At 39.6% G+C, this 19,331-nt stretch overlaps 1 pseudogene; it reads right to left on the reverse strand.

Moving 5' to 3' along the window:
- Window positions 1-251: 251 nt before the first annotated feature.
- On the reverse strand, window positions 252-955 carry LOC132524315 (glutathione peroxidase 7-like; annotated as a pseudogene).
- Between the last annotated feature and the right edge of the window lie 18,376 nt (window positions 956-19,331).

The raw sequence follows: 19,331 nt of genomic DNA on the forward strand, positions 1-19,331 counted from the left end.
CACAACAGCCCTGTGAGGTAGGAATTGGCCCCATTTTACAGAGTTCATAACCAGTAGGAGATTATTGCTTCAAATACTTCCATTTGCCACATGTTTTCATGGACTAGAGGTTCTTACTGAGTCATTTGGTCAGGAGCTCTCACTGGTCAGGGGTTCCTATAGGTTGCTCTAAGATTCAAAGAATCAAACTACTAGAATTTTCCTGCAACAGGAGTGATGGGGTCGGTGGGATAAGAGTGAAGGAAGTAGAGTCAGTAGTCTGTCCCTTTGTAGCACCATTTGAGTTTGCTTTGGTCACTTGTGCACAGCGGGGGGGAGGGGAGGGGACAGTGGGAGAGGAGGGAAAGTGATTTTAAGTCTTCTCGCTTCTTCAGGATGAGCTTCCTCCCAAGCGCTGTAATCTGGGACCCGATCTCCTCCACCAACACGGTTGGGTCCCAAGCGCCCTACCACCTTTCCAACTGGGGCCACTAGGTACTTACAGAAGTTCCCAGTGGGCTCCTTCCCAGAAGCCTGGGTCAGGTACTTGAAGGCAGGGTGGGCACCAGTGCCGGTGACTGCGATCTTGCTAAACGTGGGGAAAGAGACACTGTAGGTGCGGCGGGCAAAGCTCTCCATCTCCTTCTGCTGTCGGGTGCCTGTTGGCCAAACTGGTTGCAGAGGAACGCAAGTACGTTGAAGTGATGGGACCGCAGGTCCCGCTGTAGCTGCTGCAGGGCCTGGTAGTGCTGGTCTGTGAAGCCTCACTCGCTAGCCATGTTCACCACCAGGGACACCGAGCCGCGGTGCTTCTCCAGCGACACCATCTTGCCCCGGATGCTGACCGTCTTGAAGTCCTGCTGCCGCTGCGCTCAGGCGGCAGCCGCCAGGAGCGGCCACGCCGCAGCCAGTGCCGCCACCTCACTCGCTCCCGAGCAGGCGGCGTGGCAAGGGCAAAGGCAGGGCGCGGCCCACAAATTTTTATATGTTGTATTTTTGTTTTAATCAGATCAAAATTTCTAATTTCTCTTTTTATTTCTTGTGACCCATAGGTTATATCGAGGTATGTTATTTGCTTTCCAAATATTTGGAGATTTTTTCCCCAAATATTTCTATTATGGAAGACTTATTTCCTGCTACTGTGGTCAGAAAACATACTTGTATGATTTGAATTTTTTGAATTTATTGAAATATTAGTATGACTTGGAATATGGTCTACCTTGGAAGTATAATGTGTGCATGAAGACAAGAATTTTGTATTCTGTTGCTGGGTATAATGTTCTATAAATGTGAATTATGCCAGTTGGTTAATAATGATGTTCAAATTTTCTATATCCTTATTGATCTTTTCTCTACTTGTTCTATCAATTATTGAAAGATATTGAAATCTTCTACTGTTATGGCTTTGTCTATTTCTCATTGTAGTTTTGTCAGTTTTCATTTCATGTAGTTTGAAGTTCTCTTATTATGTGTATAAATGTCTAGGATTATTATGTCCTCTTGATGAATTGACCTATTTATCATTAGGAAATGACCTTCTTTATATCTGATAGTATTCTTTGTTCTGAAATCTACTTTTTCTGATACTGATATAAAGATTTCAGCTTTCTTTTGATTGCTGTTAACATGGTGTATCTTTTACCATCCTCATACGTGTAACCTATTTGCGTCTTTATATTTGAAGTGAATTTCTTATGGGCAGCCTATTGTTGTGTCTTGTTTATTTATCCAACTGGAAAACCTCTGGTTATTAATTGGGGTGTTTAGACCATTTAGACCGTTTAGACCATATTTTGTGGTTTTTCATATGGTTTGATTTAAATCTATCATTTTGCTGCTTGATTTCTATTTCTCCCACCAGTTCTTTATTCCCTTTTCCAAAATGTTCTGGCTTCTTCGGGATTAACTGAACACTTTTTGTGATTTAATTTTAATTCATTTGTTGGCTGAATGGCTGTAAATCTTTGTTCTGCTATTTTATGGATGCTTTAAAGATTGTAGTATACATCTTTAGCTCATTACACTCTCCCTTCAAATGATGTTATACCATTTAATCAATAGTATACTAACTTTAGAGTGTGCTTCCATGTCTTCTGTGCCAGCCTTTGAACTAACATGGACATACATTTTACTTTTACATTTATTATAAACCCCATGATACATGGTTTCTACTTTTGTTTAAACAATTAGTATTGTTTAAGGTAGTTTTTTTCATGCATATCATACCTCAGATTTACTGAGGTATGATATGCAATTATAATTTTCATCAAATTTGGAATGTTTTTAAGCATTATATCTTCAAAATTATTCAGTCCCATCCTCCAACTCCTCTCCTTCTGTGACTCCAATTACATGTGTATTTTTTTATACAGCAGGCTCTTATTCGTTATCTATTTTGTACATATTAGTGTATATATATCAATCCCAATCTCCCAATTCATCCCACCACCACCACTCCCGCCACTTTCCCCCCTTGGTGTCCATACGTTTGTTCTCTACATCTGTGGTTCTATTTCTGCCCTGCAAACTGGTTCATCTGTTCCATTTTTCTAGGTCCCACATATATGCATTAATATACCATATTAGTTTTTCTCTTTCTGACTTACTTCACTCTGTATGATAGTCTCTAGATCCATCCACGTCTCTACAAATGACCCAATTTCGTTCCCTTTTATGGCTGAGTAATATGCCATTGTATATATGTACCACATCTTCTTTAACCATTCGTCTGTCAATGGGCATTTAGGTTGCTTCCATGACCTGGCTATTGTAAATAGTGCTGCAATGAACATTGGGGTGCATGTGTCTTTTTGAATTATGGTTTTCTCTGGGTGTACGCCCGGTAGTGGGATTGCTGGGTCATATGGTAATTCTATTTTTAGTTTTTTAAGGAACCTCCATACTGTTCTCCATAGTGGCTGTATCAATTCACATTCCCACCAACAGTGCAAGAGGGTTCCCTTTTCTCCACACCCTCTCCAGTATTTGTTGTTTGTAGATTTTCTGATGATGCCCATTCTAACTGGTGTGAGGTGATACCTCACTGTAGTTTTGATTTGCATTTCTCTAATGATTAGTGATGTTGAGCAGCTTTTCATGTGCTTCTTGGCCATCTGTATGTCTTCTTTGGAGAAATGTCTATTTAGGTCTTCTGCCCATTTTTTGACTGGGTTGCTTGTTTTTTTTAATATTGAGCTGCATGAGCTGTTTGTGTATTTTGGAGATTAATCCTTTGTCCGTTGATTCATTTGCAAATATTTTCTTCCAAAACAATTAGTATCTTTTAAAGAGCTTTACATAATAGTACAAAGCTCCTTCATGTTTTGCCCAGGTAGTTACGTATTTTCTGGTGCTCTTCATTCCTTGTGTGGATCGAATTTCCTTCTGGCATCATTTTGTTCAGCCTGAAGGTCATTCTTTAACATGTCTTGGCGTGCAGGTGTGTAATGAATTCTTTCAACCTCTGTATATCTGAAAGTCTTTAATTTGCCTTTGTTCTTGAAAGATATGTTCTAAGTTTTTTCTTTCAGTGTAATAAAGATATTGCTCTTGCAATAAAGATATTTTCTCTTGCATTGTTTCTGGTGACAAATTTGATGTAGTCCTTATCTTTGTTCCTCTTACATAGTGTGCCATTTTTTCTTTGACTGCTTTTAAGTTTTTTTGTTTGTTTGTTTCTCACAGGTTTTGAGCCATTTAATTACAATGTGACTTGAGGTAGTTTTTTTCATGCATATCATACCTCAGATTTACTGAGGTATGATATGCAATTATAATTTTCATCAAATTTGGAATGTTTTTAAGCATTATATCTTCAAAAATTATTCAGTCCCATCCTCCAACTCCTCTCCTTCTGTGACTCCAATTACATGTGTATTAGGCTGCTTAAAACTGCCCCACAGCTCACTGTTGCTTTTCCACCTCATTTTTGATTCCCTTTGCTCTATGTATTTCATTTCTGATAGATTCTGTTGTCATGTTTTCATTATATTAATTTTTCTTTTTGCCATTTATTCCATCTAGTGTTTTTATTTTAGTCTCTAGAATTTTTATTAAGGTCTTTAAATTGTTTAAATATCTTCCATGTCTCTACATACCTTTTTGAATACATGGACTACAGTTTAATTGTTTTAGTGTTCCTGTTTGATAATTCTAACGTATGTATTGGTTCTGGGTTGGTCCTACTCAATTGAATTACTTCTTCTTATGAGTCATATTTTCTTGCTTCTTTGCATGTCTGATAATTTTTGATTGGCATTGTGAATTTCACCAGGCATTGTAAATTTTACTTTATTGGGTACAATTTATGTCTATTTTTATAAATATTATTGTACTTTGTTCTGTGAGGTAGTTACATTTCTTAAGAAATTGATTATTTCAGGTGTTACTTTTAAGATTTGTTAGGTACCAGAGCAGTGCTCATTTTTAAGCTAATCATTTTCTATTACTGAGGTAAAAAAAACTTGTGTGTACTCTACTACTGTCCCTCAGTTTTTGAGGGTTATTCAATTTGGGTGGTGGCAACAGGCACTATTCCCTGCCTTGTGTGACCATTGGGCATTGTAACCCTTAATTATTTTGGGTGGTTCTTTCCCAAGCCTCATGTAGTTTCCTCAGTGCATGCATGGATCAGTACACAGGTGAATACTTACAGGGGTGACTTACAGATCTTCAGGTATTATGATATTCTTTCTGTGTGCAATTTCTCCTTTTGCTACTCTTTCCTGAGAACCCCAGATGCTTCTGTCTCTTTGGAGTATCAGTTCCATCTTCTTGGCTCAGGGAGTCTCCAATCTCCACCTGGTTTTTTCCTTCCTCCACTATGCTCTGGAAACTCTCTCATGACAGTCATAGGGCTCGTCTCTTTGTTTCCCATCTCTTAGTGATCGCTGTCTTTTGTTGCCTGATGTCAGTGCCTTGCAAGTCATTGTCTCGTATATTTTCAGTTTTTTGTTGTTTCAGGTAGGAGGATAGATCTTGTCCCTGTTTCTCCATCTTGGGTGGAAGCAGAAGTCTATAACTTTTTAAAAAGGGAAAATATATTAACAATTTCAAACAACTGACTAGGGATCAATTTTGAAGCATCAACTGTTTTTAAGTCAGGTATTGGCTGTATAATCATCTCTTTCATTCAGAATTAGGAAAAAATAAGAAAACTAAGATAACTTTCACTGTATTGTGCAATAAGAATTGTTTATAATGAGACATTAAGTTACTTAAAATAAGCTGAAATAGCTTTTTTTATATAAATTTATTTATTTATTTACTTGTTTTTGCCTGTGTCGGGTCTTTGTTGCCACGCACGGGCTTTTCTCTAGTTGTGGCGAGCGGGGGCTACTCTTCGTTGTGGTGCGCAGGCTTCTCATTGCGGTGGCTTCTCTTGTTGCGGAGCAAGGGCTGTAGGTGCGTGGGCTTCAGTAGTTGTGGCATGTGGGCTTCAGTAGTTGTGGCTCACGGGCTCTAGAGCGCAAGCTCAGTAGTTGTGGTGCACAGGCTTAGTTGCTCTGTGGCATGTGGGATCTTCACGGACCAGGGCTCGAACCCGTGTCCTCTTCATTGGCAGGTGGATTCTCAACCACTGTGCCACCAGGGAAGCCCTGAAACATCTTTTGAGATATCAAAAACATGTTAGACTATTTTGGCAGAGTTTTACAGTTCCAAATTATCTTGCATTCTAATAAATAGCTCTTATGTATATGGTAACTCTCACATAAAGAGAATACTTGTATCATTTTTCAGCTATTTAGGATGAAGTCCAGGACTGATTGTCCTAAAGGTCTTAATCATTTTATACTGTTTTCTAGCAAGTTTATTTTCTCTTCCCTCTCTGCCTCTCCTGAGTGGTTTTTATTAACATTGATGGTGAAAGTAAAGATCATAGTATTGAGTTTTAGATTTCCAGTTTCTTGCCTTTTTTCTTTCTTAGACTTTTTTGCTAGAGTATATTTTTAATGTACTACTTCTTTCTAAATGTTTTTCTAAAATATTAATAAATTATATGCTACAATGTTAATATCAGTATGCAAAGAGATATTTTGTGTTTGGAAACGATAAGGTAGTTTATTAAATGGTATTCATTTTTACAAGATTTTATACATGCTTATATATATGTGTATATATATATTTTGCACCTCTCTATAGGAAGAATCATTATGTTGCTAAGCAACAATGACTGAACACATACATACATAGAATCATGGTGGACATTAGTTTTTGCCTGTATTTTAGCTTTTGAAGGCAAGATAAAGTGTTTCCTGTTTAATAAAAGCAGCTTGTAGCAACAACATAAGTAAGTCAAGGAGAGATGCAGAGAAATTGGTAACATAAATATCTAAAACAACCAAATTTACCGTTCAAAATATAAGACAAATGTTTATGTGGCCTTCTACATAAGTCAGTGATGAGCAGTCCATAGCCACCCTGTGCAAAGAGACAGCCACTGATTGAATTTTAAGGGGAACATTTAGGCTACTGTCTCCATGTTGCTACTTTGCAAATATGCTCATCGATTCACATTCATCACTAAACACGATGACAACGTTCTCACTGATGATCTTTCATTCTTTTGGAAGTAAGTAATCTAAATTGTAAAAAATGCATATTGTTTCCTTGTGCAGTGCCATAAGGGTATATTCATTTTGGATAAATGAAAAGAAATTAATCATCTCAACATTTTAATTTCTTTTGTAAGTTAGTGTTTATGCAAAAATAGTTGCCTACTGTTGACACTTGTGATTTTACTTAATACTGCAGATACCACCTAATCATCTCAAACCTAATTGTGTACTGTACAATTTCATTTTTAAGTTCTGCAGTTTCTGCCCTTGTAAACAATGTTAAGTCTGATCCATTCAGATGTTTGAGGATATGTCACTGCTAGCCACATTTTCCTTAAATGCTTTTTATTTTTTAAAAATTTTAAATGTTTTTTTATATAATTTTAAAGGTTACTTTCCATTTACAGTTATTATAAAATATTGGCTATATTCCCGTGTAGTATAATACATCCTTGAGCCTACCTTATACCCAATAGTCACGCTTTTTAAATTCTTATGTCAGTAGTCCACCAAAGAAGTAGAAAAACTGCGTAGGCAGTGATGGCTTTTGTCATTTAATGCCATTTTTGTCATTCAATTATAGCACCATATAGTAAGTTATATGTCAAGTCTAAACTTAATGAATTACAGAGGAACACTTACAAGATTTAAGAACAGTGTAGGAACTGCTCTATGGCTTAATTTAACCCTCTAGGTTGATTTTATTTGATTCCAAAAGTACTCTCAAGGGGCACTATTCTGAGTACCGTCAGCAACTCCAAAGAAACACAAGTCATGATTTCTGTCCTCAAGGAGTTTATAGTCTATTTGATGAGATGAGACATGTCTAACTTACCATTATTTTTGAAAATTCAGATTTCAGTACAAATTCTTGATCAGGACTCTAGAAAAAGTGTCAGATAAGATTTATGTCTTCTTTTCACCCTTACTACAAACAACACACACACACACACACACACACACACACACACACACACTTCTTGGATTTTTTCTGCAAAACAAAAACAACATGCAAGCAAACATCAAACACTTTTGCAGCAGTTTCATTTAGACAGTGAATAGCATGAGTAATAGGTGAAGTCGAAGCTCTTGTAATTTTTGTGTGTTTTGAGAGGAAAAACTTTGGACTTTCAGGAATGTCAATGAACCATGATGATAGCTGGCAAATATCAAAGGCTTCTGCAGACTGATATAGAGGCTATTATGCAGTGGGTAAGATGTTTAGGAGAGAAAGTCAGTTCAAATGTTGACCTGTGCATCTTCCATGACCTTTGAGACCCAGGGAGAGAAATATCTTGGACGAAGTACATAGAAAAACAACACCTAACTTCAATATTGTAACTTTTAAGAAAAATCTTTCTGTAGAAAAAAGAGAAATCTATGACAAAATTGCTAAGGTAGGCTACAAGCTTGGAATATGGTTTTTTTTTTGGCCTTGCTATGCAGCATGTGGGATCTTAGTTCCCTGACCAGGGATCAAACCTGTGCCCCCTGCAGTGGAAGCGTGGAGTCTTAACCACTGGACTGCCAGGGAAGTCCCCAGAATATATTTTTTGGTCCAAGCTCTGGAACATATTTAGGATGAGTAAGTGGTACTGCTTGACTTAAGGCACTACTAAAAGCTATGTTTTGTTCTTAGAGGTTGTTTGTTATCACATTAGGAGAAAAAGCTCTTGAACTCTGGCTGGAGAGTGCTGCAGAATTGAGAAGTGGAAATGCTTGTTGGGAATGCTTGGGGAGCTTGAGTCATGTAGTTTTATGTTTTAAACATTGATAAGCCTTTTATCACCATATGTGAGAACTTCTGGCAATTGGACCCTAAAGCTGGAATTATGGAGAAAGATGAGCAGTTTCATGGCACATTGCTAACTATAGTTCAAAAGGAGGATGAAAATGACTGCAGATAACTATAGTCTGTAAATGATACTCCAGAAATTGGTGACTGTAACAGGTGATTCTCAAACTGTGTTGCAGAGAACCTTAGGGCTCTGAGAAGGCATCTTAGGTGCTTCCTGGTTATGATAGTTGGGGGTAGAAAGGGTTTCAGTCCCGCTGATTTTACTCTAATTAGGAGGCTATACCTTTATATGTTTTATATATGGGGATTCTGTGAAAGCTTTCATTTCAAAAGAAGTTTTGACCTTTCCTGGAATAAATCTGAGAATTGTTCTTTCAGAATTAGAGCATCAGAATAAGCACTTGAGTTAATTCCTAATTAATAGAATTATTATGAACCGTGAAGCTCTTTTGTATCACCCAGCCACCCAGTGGCTGACACAAAAGAAGACAAGAAATCATTAGAATGTAGATAAGTAACTGTATTTTGAATTGAAAAGAACAATGCTCCATTGTTCTGTGAATTTAAGATAATTCTTGAATACCGGGTACATAATTTTTGAATCTCAGGATTGAACTTTACCAGTGTGTGAGGTAGACAAGGATAAGATCACCCTTATTTCCTGCTGGGTTTTACCAGTTTAAATGTGTATGTCAAAATGTTTCTGGGTCACCAGTTGGTCACTTTCTAGTTGCTCATATAAAACGCTGTATGAACAGCCTGAAGATTCTTGACCTGCTCAAAACACCTGATTGTGTTTGGGAATATACTGATGACAAAAAGAGGGAGACTAAATCCAGAGAAGACATCATGTGCCTGATATAATCTCACCTGAAGTCTGTTTAAATGGGATAGGTGTAGGGCTTCCCTGGTGGCGCAGTGGTTGAGAGTCCGCCTGCCGATGCAGGGGACATGGGTTCGTGCCCCGGTCCGGGAAGATCCCACGTGCCGCGGAGCGGCTGGGCCCGTGAGCCATGGCCGCTGAGCCTGCATGTCTGGAGCCTGTGCTCTGCAACAGGAGAGGCCACAATGGTGAGAGGCCCGTGTATGGCAAAAAAAAAAAAAAAAAGGGATAGGTGTAAAACATAGTGTAACTCAATCACAGGCCATAGTGTAGGGCCACACTCTGTAAAGGGCCAGTCCATGATGAAGTAAAAAGCTTGCATGGGAATGCAAATCAATTCACTAGATCCTTCATTGAGAAAGTCTTAATGTGGAAAAAAAATGTCAGAGGAACTGGATGGTGTGCTTAGTGATGGCAACAGACTGAATGCTTATGTTCCCCCCAAATTCATATGTTGAAATCCTAACTCTCAAGGTGATGGCATTAGGAGGTTGGGGCCTTTGGGGTGATGTCACGAGGGAAGAACCCTCATGAGTAGAATTGGTGCTCTTATAAAAGAGACCCAAGAAAACTCCTTTGCCTCTTTAGTCATGTGACGTTACAGCAAGAAGACAACTGTCTAGAAGTGGGCTCTCACCAGGCACTGAATCTCCCACATCTTGATCTTTGACTTCCAACCTCTAGAATTGTGAGAAATAAATTTCTATTGTTTATAAGCTACCCAGTCTATGGTATTTTGCTGTAGCAGCTGTCAGGGAGGAAGAAATTTTCTTGTACCCTTCTAGGTTCTTCTGGCTGGCCTAAAAATTAAATTGGCATGAAACAGCTTCACAGGAGAAAAATCAAACAAATGTTTAATAATACATATACACGGGAGAGACCCAGGAAAGCTGAGTAGCTCACCAAAATGACTGAAACCTTCACCTTAACATACCATCTTCAGCTACAGACAAAAGATGTTGAGGGTAGTAGTTTGGGATCTCAAAGGGGAGGAAATCAACTGACCTAGAGAAGGAAAAGCAAATGTTTGGTAAACAGATGTTTGCTAGGCTATGCAGAGACAACGGGACACAGAGGAACTTTAACAGATTTTGCTAGGCTTCTTCCTGTCCACATAGCACAGCTCCTGTCCTGGAACAGGCCCTCTATCTGCACTCTTCAGGCAATTAGGAGGAAGATCCACGTTGATTCCTGAGTCTTTGGGGCTTTGATTGTTTTCAGCACAAAATAATTTGCATGCCAAAGAGACATTTTGGGGTGGGAAAATTTTGCTCCCCTTCATCCCCAGGTGGACTAAGACAGTGACATCGATGATTTACATTCTGACACAAGCTCCTTATTGCATTACATACTGGTAACAAAACAGATCACATTCAGGAAGCTGGTCTACAGACTGCATTTTGAATAGTACTTATGTAAAAAATCCTTTAGAAACTATCTCTGACACGAGTTATCCACAGATCTGGATATTAAGACTTCAACAATGACCTTATCAGCAATATTGAAGAGGGAAGGGTTTCTTCTCCATAAATGCTATGAAGGTAGAAGCTCTAGGAAAAATACCAGGTTACAGTGGTAGAGGTGATATATAATTCGATGAACATGCCTGGTATGCGTCAGAGCCCACTTAGTTGTCAAGTACCTGCTGGCATAGGAGAGAGTGTGACAAAATGAAGAGATTAAAGTGCTGGACATCACACACTGTATTTATGTTAAAGTTTTAGAGATTCAGAATTTAATTAGGGGACTAGGTAAAGGGGGACTGCATGACATGACAGTTATGTGTGGGAGTGTGGGGCTGTACTGCTTGGGTTAGAAAGCTAGTGACCACATTTCCCAGCTGTGAAAATTCAGATTAATATAACCTCACTCAGCTTCAGTTTTATTAACTATAAAACAAGAGCAGTGATAATCATACCTACCTAATAGAGTAAGGATGAAATAAAATATTCATGTAGAGCACTCAGCATATAACACACTAAATACATGTTCGCTATTGTAATTTTTTGTACCAAACTAAAGTATTTTCTATAGTACTTGATCAATCATAGATATTCTTAAGTATTATTAAATGAATATGAAGAAAATGTATGCTGTGGGGGAAAGGATCACCCCAAACTTCAAAGTTTATATCATGGAAGGATATACATTTATTAAAGGTGATAAAATTCTGTACCTAGGTTTGGTAAGCTGAAGATGGCAGAGAAGCAAACCAATGTGTTTCAGACTCAGTGAATCCTGAAGATTTCTGGAAACAAATATAGGTTCTTCCTTTGAAATTTTCTGCTTGACCATGCAGGAGTCACCTGTAAGAATCACTTACAGGTCACTCATCTAAATCCACTCCTGGATGCTTTTCTAAAAGTTGCAATTTCAGGGAAGTAGTCTATTTATTCATAATAACAATTTCTTCTGTATTGGAAGAGACTCTTACTTTAGATGCTAGTAAAACAGGACTCACTGAAAGAGACAAAGAGTATATAATGTCATGCAAGTCAAGAGGCTATACCACGGAAAAAGTATCCTTAAACATAAATCCCATGACATCAGAGCCATGCTTGGTATCTCTTGGAGGACTCTTATTCAAGGGCCTAGCATGAGATGAATAATTGCTGAACCACTAAAAAGGAAAATACCAACAATATTAACTAACTTTCGCTTGTTTCCATTGGGAGGAGTCTAATTGGAACCAGCCTTAGGTAGATACAACAGGTGCACTAAGGTCCTGACTGCCACTCCTACACCCACAAAGAGAAAAATGGTGCCCTCTTCCCACCATTCAGGTACTCCCGAGACTAGGTCTGGTGAAGAGGACTAGTGCTCAAAGAGATCAGCTCTTGGAGAAAGTACTTGAAAACCAGGGTGTCGGCAACATCAGGATGACACAGAAGCCTCACCTGGATCCAAGCCCTAGCCATGTCCTAATGCTGGGAGAGGGGCAGACTGCTACAGACTGGAGAGGGCGTCATCACATATGAGACATGTCTGTCTCACTACCTTTTTATTTTGACTTATCATGTGACCACCGTTCCTTCAACTGTGTATTTTACACTGCTCACTCTAATAACTTTTCACTGTGGTCTTAACTAGTGCTGTTAAAAAGGCATCACTTTGAGAGAGTGTGCTCTCTGGAAGACTCGCTCTCTCATTTTATTCCAGACTCTGCCTACGTGTCACATCTTCGAGGACTTCGAGGACTTCCCCACCTCCTTACTCGCTCTAAATCCTCTTCCAACTTTCTATTTCTTCTTAAAATTTTGTCAGTACCCTGTGTTATTTCTGGTCTATCTATACAACTCAAGTCAGCTCCTAGAAAGTACCAGTTCTCCAAAACAAAGATTTATGACTTCAAGATCCAGCGCTTTTAAATCTTTTGTGAACTATGTTTCTTCTTCAAATGTGTTTCTTCGGGCTTCCCTGGTGGCGCAGCAGTTGAGAGTCTGCCTGCCAATGCAGGGGACACGGGTTCGAGCCCTGGTCTGGGAAGATCCCACATGCCGCGGAGCAACGAGGCCCGTGAGCCACAACTACTGAGCCTGCGCGTCTGGAGCCTGTGCTCTGCAACAAGAGAGGCCGCGATAGTGAGAGGCAAGCGCACCGCGATGAAGAGTGGCCCCCGCTCGCCACAACTAGAGAAAGCCCTCGCACAGAAACAAAGACCCAACACAGCAAAAATAAATTAATTAATTAATAAACTCCTACTCCCAACATCTTCTTTAAAAAAAAAAAGTGTGTTTCTTCTATGAACTGTGCCTCTTCCTCAGATATATCTCTAATTATTCCTCTTACTACCTTCTTTTAGCAGATGTCTTGCTATACATGGGGTCAGAGGAGGCTTGGAGACTGCCTGAGTTTCTATGTCAAGCTCCATAGAAGCTGCTAGTGTTTAAGGGTTTAAGGTTTCTACCACCATTTATAAAGAGCTGCTATATCCAGTTACATAATATTTAGAGGCACGTGTCTTCTAAATCCGGTTCTAGAGCTATTGACAGAGAAAAGGGTGTACAAGTGTTGAGCTGGGAGCTGGTTGCTTTCTTCAACTAAAATTGTCCAAATGGCACTTCCTGATGAGTCATGGAGAGTCTGTGGATTCCCGTGTCATTACCAAGGTTACTGAAGCTCTCTGCTCTCCGAGCACATTTTCAACAGGGCTGGTTCTATAAAGAAACAGACAAGGCAGCTATTTTGTCTAATGTGAGGGCCCTCAAAAGGCTAGCCTGAATACAAATTTTATTCATATTTCCTTGATTTAAAATTCCTACCATAGTCACCTTCTAGAGATACACATCTCCTAAATAAATAAAGATTTTTTTTTTCTCTAAACACTAGAGTTACAAATTACCTACCTGACACATTACAGGGGTTAGTCACCCGATCAATATTTCATCACATGTTTCTTTAATCAGGAGAGCTCAGGTATCTGGCATGCGAATGAAGAGTGGCAGTTGGTTATGAGAATTAAATAAGATATTGTATGGAGAACACTCAGCACTTAGAAGATGCTGAAGAAATAGCAGCTTTCATTACAGAGAAAAAACAGATTGAATAAATGATTATTATAAACCTAATAATAACCTCTTTATGATATTGTTCTTCAAATTCTATGTAATTGTTATGAGAACCAGAAACATTGCTGCCACGTGTGCTCTTGCAGACCCAAGATCTTTAAAAAGAAGCCCAGGTGGTTTTCTCTTTATCATTTCTAATTCTGAACTATTCACACCAAAATGTAAATGATTAATATCAAATCAGTCTTCAGTATGGAGAAGAGAACACCAAAATGCCAGGTAACTTATAGGAGGCAGGTGTGCAACAGTAAAAGCAATGCTGATTTCTTCTTGCATCAGTCTGACAGACTTTATGTCCCTTTCCTTTTGACTTAGCCTCATGTTCTTCAGTCACTGAGGGCCCTGTCCACTGACTCAGTAAACTCTAGATTTCCTGAATGCTAACATTTCCTCAGATGCTTGCCAAATGAAGACTCCAATTTACTTCTAATGTCAGGAGACACTTTAATTTCCTCATCACTATTACCATTTCTCCCCGTGCTACTTATTTTCTCAAGTGAAGACACAGTAGAATAAGGAAAGCGAATGCTTGAACAATCTCTCCGATGATTTGTGAGATATCAATAGGGGATTTGATTTTCCTTTTGGCTTTTGCAGACTTGGGGCAACAACATTTATCCATAGGTTCTAACCTTTCTGGAACTATGACGTTGATGCCCAATGGGGTCCCCTTATGTAGACTTTGTGACCAAAAGTGTTAACAAACATATGCCATTCATAACACTCTGATTAGAGAGGGAAAAACAGTCTCATTTCCTATGACAGACAAGATCCAATTTCCTCTGGAAAATCACCAAAGCAGACCTCCTTCATCAAACCTACTGGTTCGGGACTTCCCTGGTGGCACAGTAGTTAAGAATCTGCCTGCCAGTGCAGGGGATATGGGTTTGATCCCTGGTCCGGGAAGATCCCACATGCCACGGAGCAACTAAGCCCATGCGCCACAACTACTGAGCCTGCGCTCTAGAGCCTGTGAGCCAGAACTACTGAAGCCTGCACATCTAGAGCCCATGCTCCACAACAAGAGAAGCCACTGCAATGAGAAGCCTGTGCACCACAAGGAAGAGTAGCCTCTGCTCGCCACAACTAGAGAAAGCCCGTGCGCAGTAACAAAGACCCAACCCAGCCAAAAATAAATGAATAAATTAAATAAATTTTTAAAAAAGTCACTTGGAAAACAAACTTATAAGACGTTTATAGAATCTGTTACATTTTTTACGATTTTTTCCCTTAATCTTTTATTATTGTCTAACCCATATCTCACTCAATAGAAATTTTGCTTAGAGGCGTGCCCACAAGGTAACTTGGTTTTCATTTCATTCATATTGTGTTGGCTTACATATTAAATAAATAATAAAAGTATTAAATACAAATGACATAGAGAGTGGAACAAATCAACTGCTGCTTGGTAAGCATAGAGCTCACGGGCAGGGGGAGACGGGCACAGCGCACTGGAGAGATATTACCTGTCAGGAGCTTTGAGCAGGCATGGACAACGGTCCATGTGCTTTCATGGGGAGTGGGAAGGGTGATGGTGAATTCAGCCACGCTGCTGCGTTTGTTCAGTAAAGATTGGCTAAAAGACCTTTACCCTATGTACAAAGTGCTTGGAGAGCGGAGTGGAGCTATTGAATATTTCTGCTTGGATTTGGTCTGAGATAGACACCACAGAGAACATGTCATTTGCCTCCAGATCTTAAACGAGTTCAACAGGTGAAAGAAAAAACTCAGTTGAGGAGTTGGCAAAAGGCAAGAGGGCTTTCACAGTGAGGAAACAGTACATGGAAACCAGAGAGGGAAGAACCATGGAAATACGTTTCAGCCACACTTTCCTAATGCCCACTTGGGAAATGTGGCCAAAGAATAGGGTGCCTGAAATGAAGTGAACAGATAGTATGATTTTAATCGCTATGTTCAATTTTTCAATGAGTCTACACTATTCACCCCAGAACATCTAAGAAGCTCTCTGGACATTCAGCTCATTTTTATGTCAACTTGCTAAAATTTCTGAATAGGTTCATCCACTAAACCTCCTTACATTGATGAGAAAGGAGGGAGGTCAAGAAGAACATCAATATGGGCCCCTTCCTGGCCCGTAGGACCCAGGGAGACTTCATCACTAGTAGACTGAGAACATCAATAGGGCGTTTGTACCCAGGGAAAGTGCACGTTTCCACCAGTCACCCTGCTGAGAAATTATGATCACAATAAAGGTGTTGCATAACACCTTGTAAAGTTAGAAGGCTGACCTTTACCCACCAAGCCTTCCTTTAGGGATCACTCATTACCTAACTCAAATCTTACTCCTTTTCCAATATGGGCTAAAATGTCACCTATCCATGGACAGTGTTTCCTGAACTCTATCCCACTGCCCCTTAGTCTGATAACATTACTCATCCCTTTGCTCGCCCATGCATGTCTCTTAAACCTCTGTAAGAGCACTTATTTCATCCTGCCTTAAGCCAAGGAATGTTGGATGCATATCTGTATCTTAAGGAATTGAGTGAACTTCCTGGACACTGGATTTGTACTTTCAAGACAATTTCCCCCAACAGCACCTTCCACAGTGTAGTCAGTAGTTTCACAGTAAGTACTTATTTGCTCAACTGAAGAAATGAAGATACGAATAAGATGTCTTGATAGCCTGGAAGAGAAGTACAGCTGCATTTATGAAACATGCTCCTAGAAATGATGGCGAGAGTTGGGAAGAATAAAGAATTTGAGAGAGGTCTAGTGTTCAGATACAAGGAGATTAGAGGCCTGGAAAATAGGATCTTTGAGAAAAGGTCAGTGGAACTGGGATGGTTTAGCATGGCAGTGAGAAAATTTAGGGGAGTAATAAGAGGCTTTAATTATATACATTAAATAGCTAAGCAAAGGAAGATTCCCAGCTGCTGTCTTCTGGCTCTGCTGAGGATAAAACCAAGAGGAACACAATATAGTTTGTCTGATTTTCTTTCACATATTACTTATATCAGGGTCTTTTCTTTGTCCACAATGTTTTTGTGTAACTGTAGAAACAAAGTAAGCAATGAGACTCTACTGGCCTAATCTACTCTACTAGGATTTTATTAGGCTTGTATGTGAACATACAGACTGGTCAATGTCCGGGCCATTGTCCATGTGCCTGAAATTCCTCTAAACACTAGTGTGTGTTGATATGGCCCTTCAAGGCTCTCTCTGACTGCCATTACCTGGCCTGTTTTATGTGCAGGGTCCCACCAGTCTCTCAAGGATATGTGCTCTATGTGTAAATGTGTCTAATAAGGCCATGAGGAGACTGGGCCTGGGGTGGAGGTACTCTGTCCTGATGATACTTTATGTTGGCGCTGATTTAGATGAGGAAAAGAGAAATCCAATGGAGTATCGCACAATTATTCAGGATGTGATAAAAGAACCCTGAGAACTTTCTCTTCCTATCAGAATGAGAAGGAGCGTGGGGAAGCAGATGTGGTCACTCTTCCTTAGCTGTTTGGTCAGCCTGCACTGGTACCCATAGAACTAGACGTTCCTGGACAAATCACTTAGACCATAATGTGAAAGTTATTTTTCACATGAGTATTAATTCTGTCTTAAGAAGTGACAACTGCTGTTGAAACAGAGGGGGATCCAGGCTTATTTGTGTGGTTGCATGTTTGTGTGTGTGCGTGAGCTGCATATTTATTTGTTGTTGTCAGAAGACAAAGCCTCAGAGCTGCAAAAGAGACAGACTGACCCCAGAGCCAGCCGGTGCAGAAGGAACTCATTTGCATAAATACTTTTCCCTACCCTGGGGCAGATTTGCAGCTCATCACTAAGGAGCTGTGGTGCGGAGAATGGGGAGAGGGAGAGAGGATTATTTCTTTCACTTCCTCAGTAGGTTGACCTCACTTTTCCCTTGAATAAGTGAGTCTGTGGTGGTGCCAGCATTCATGCTTTTTCCACAACCCGAGCCGTACAGAGAACCACAGCTATTTTCAGTAGAATCAGACCCCAGCTGAGTAGCATTTTTCCCTTTTACTCTTTTCCCAGAAGTGAAAAAATACAAAACGATCTGGCACTAGACATTAAGAACAAATACACTTCTCCAATCCTTGTTTTCCTCTCACAAGCGTATTAAGGATAATAACAATAACAACGCATTACTTCTCCCCTCACTTGAGACTCACTGAAGCACACCATTTACCATCGGCATGATTTACAGATCATTTTGGTTTCTTGGAGGGCAATTAAAATGAACATTCTGGTAATTATTCCTTTTCAATGACAGCGCTATCTTTTTTAGATGAGCATCTCAACAATAACCAAAAAACAAATCAAAACAAACAAACACACAAGCCCTCCAAACACCCTGGACTGATTAAATTAAGAAAGAAGATGAGCAGTGAGTCCTTCTTGATTCAATCTGAGTTTTCAAAATGACGAACAGTAGTCATGAATGTTTTACGATTCACTCGAATGAATATTTTATCAACTTTGAATGCATCCACAAATTTCTCTTTTATTTTTGCCTTTTAAAAATAGTAAAACTGAAACTGTCTTGCCAAGATTTAAAGGGATATTAGTTCTCTCCTCACATATTCTGTCTGGCCTTGCGAGAGTGGCCCATTGTGCCCAAAGACAACAGTTTCTTTGCAGTGCTGAATCTTAGACACTAAAGACAGCCTCTCTTCAATGGGGTTACTACAGGGGAAAAAAGAAAATTGCAGTGCATCATAGCAGGGACAATCTAATCCTCTTTGCTGGTACATCTGCTCTGGCAGTTTTGCTCTGCAAATCAAAAGGCATCCCATCAATTAAAGTTCCTCTTCCTTTCATTTTTATTCAGCTTGTGAAATGTGACCAGTATTCACCAGAAAAAAAAAAAAGTTTCAGGCCGCTTTGGTCACAAATATCCACCCCAAGGGTGTGCACTTTGATTTGTTGTCTGGTTTCCGCTGACTGTTCTTCCTCATTTTTTTTTCTTTTTTTTTTTTTAAGAAGGAGCCCTTCTCCTTTGGCAGAGTGCAGTATATTCAGAGAGCTTTACAAAACAAAGCTTTCAGCTCTGAGTCAGCAACAAACTCATCTTTGTTCGCATGGTTCTATTAAGGAAAGAAGGCCAATTTTCTGCAGGTTTCTATGGCTGGCTTCACAAAGGCATCTCTCTGTGTGCAAGCTCTCTGGCAGGAACAGCCGACTCTGAGATCATCGTTTTCCGTAATGACCAGCTGCAATGATCGGAGAAAGAAAATCATAAACTGGTTTATAGAGTGGTTTTTCCTAAGGAGCCTGAAACATAGATTCATTCACTGGGAGACATGAAATAAAGGCAGCTCATTGGTTGCATTCACATATACAGCCCAAGGCCTCCTCCACATTTTCCTTTATCTCCAAACACACTTTGATTGGATATTCACGTCATCTGTTTTGAGGAGGAAGTGAAGCTCATTTGCATTTCCCTGGGTTTCCCAGGAAATTCCCAGGAATTCTTGTCCTTCATTTGATGGTGTTTTCTCGTGTTTGGGATCACATTAAATTATAATCTCACAGTGTGTTTCCAGGTACTGAACTTTTGTCTACCCCTA

This window comes from Lagenorhynchus albirostris, chromosome 8 (assembly GCF_949774975.1).
Source record: "Lagenorhynchus albirostris chromosome 8, mLagAlb1.1, whole genome shotgun sequence".
Taxonomy (NCBI): Eukaryota; Metazoa; Chordata; class Mammalia; order Artiodactyla; family Delphinidae; genus Lagenorhynchus; species Lagenorhynchus albirostris.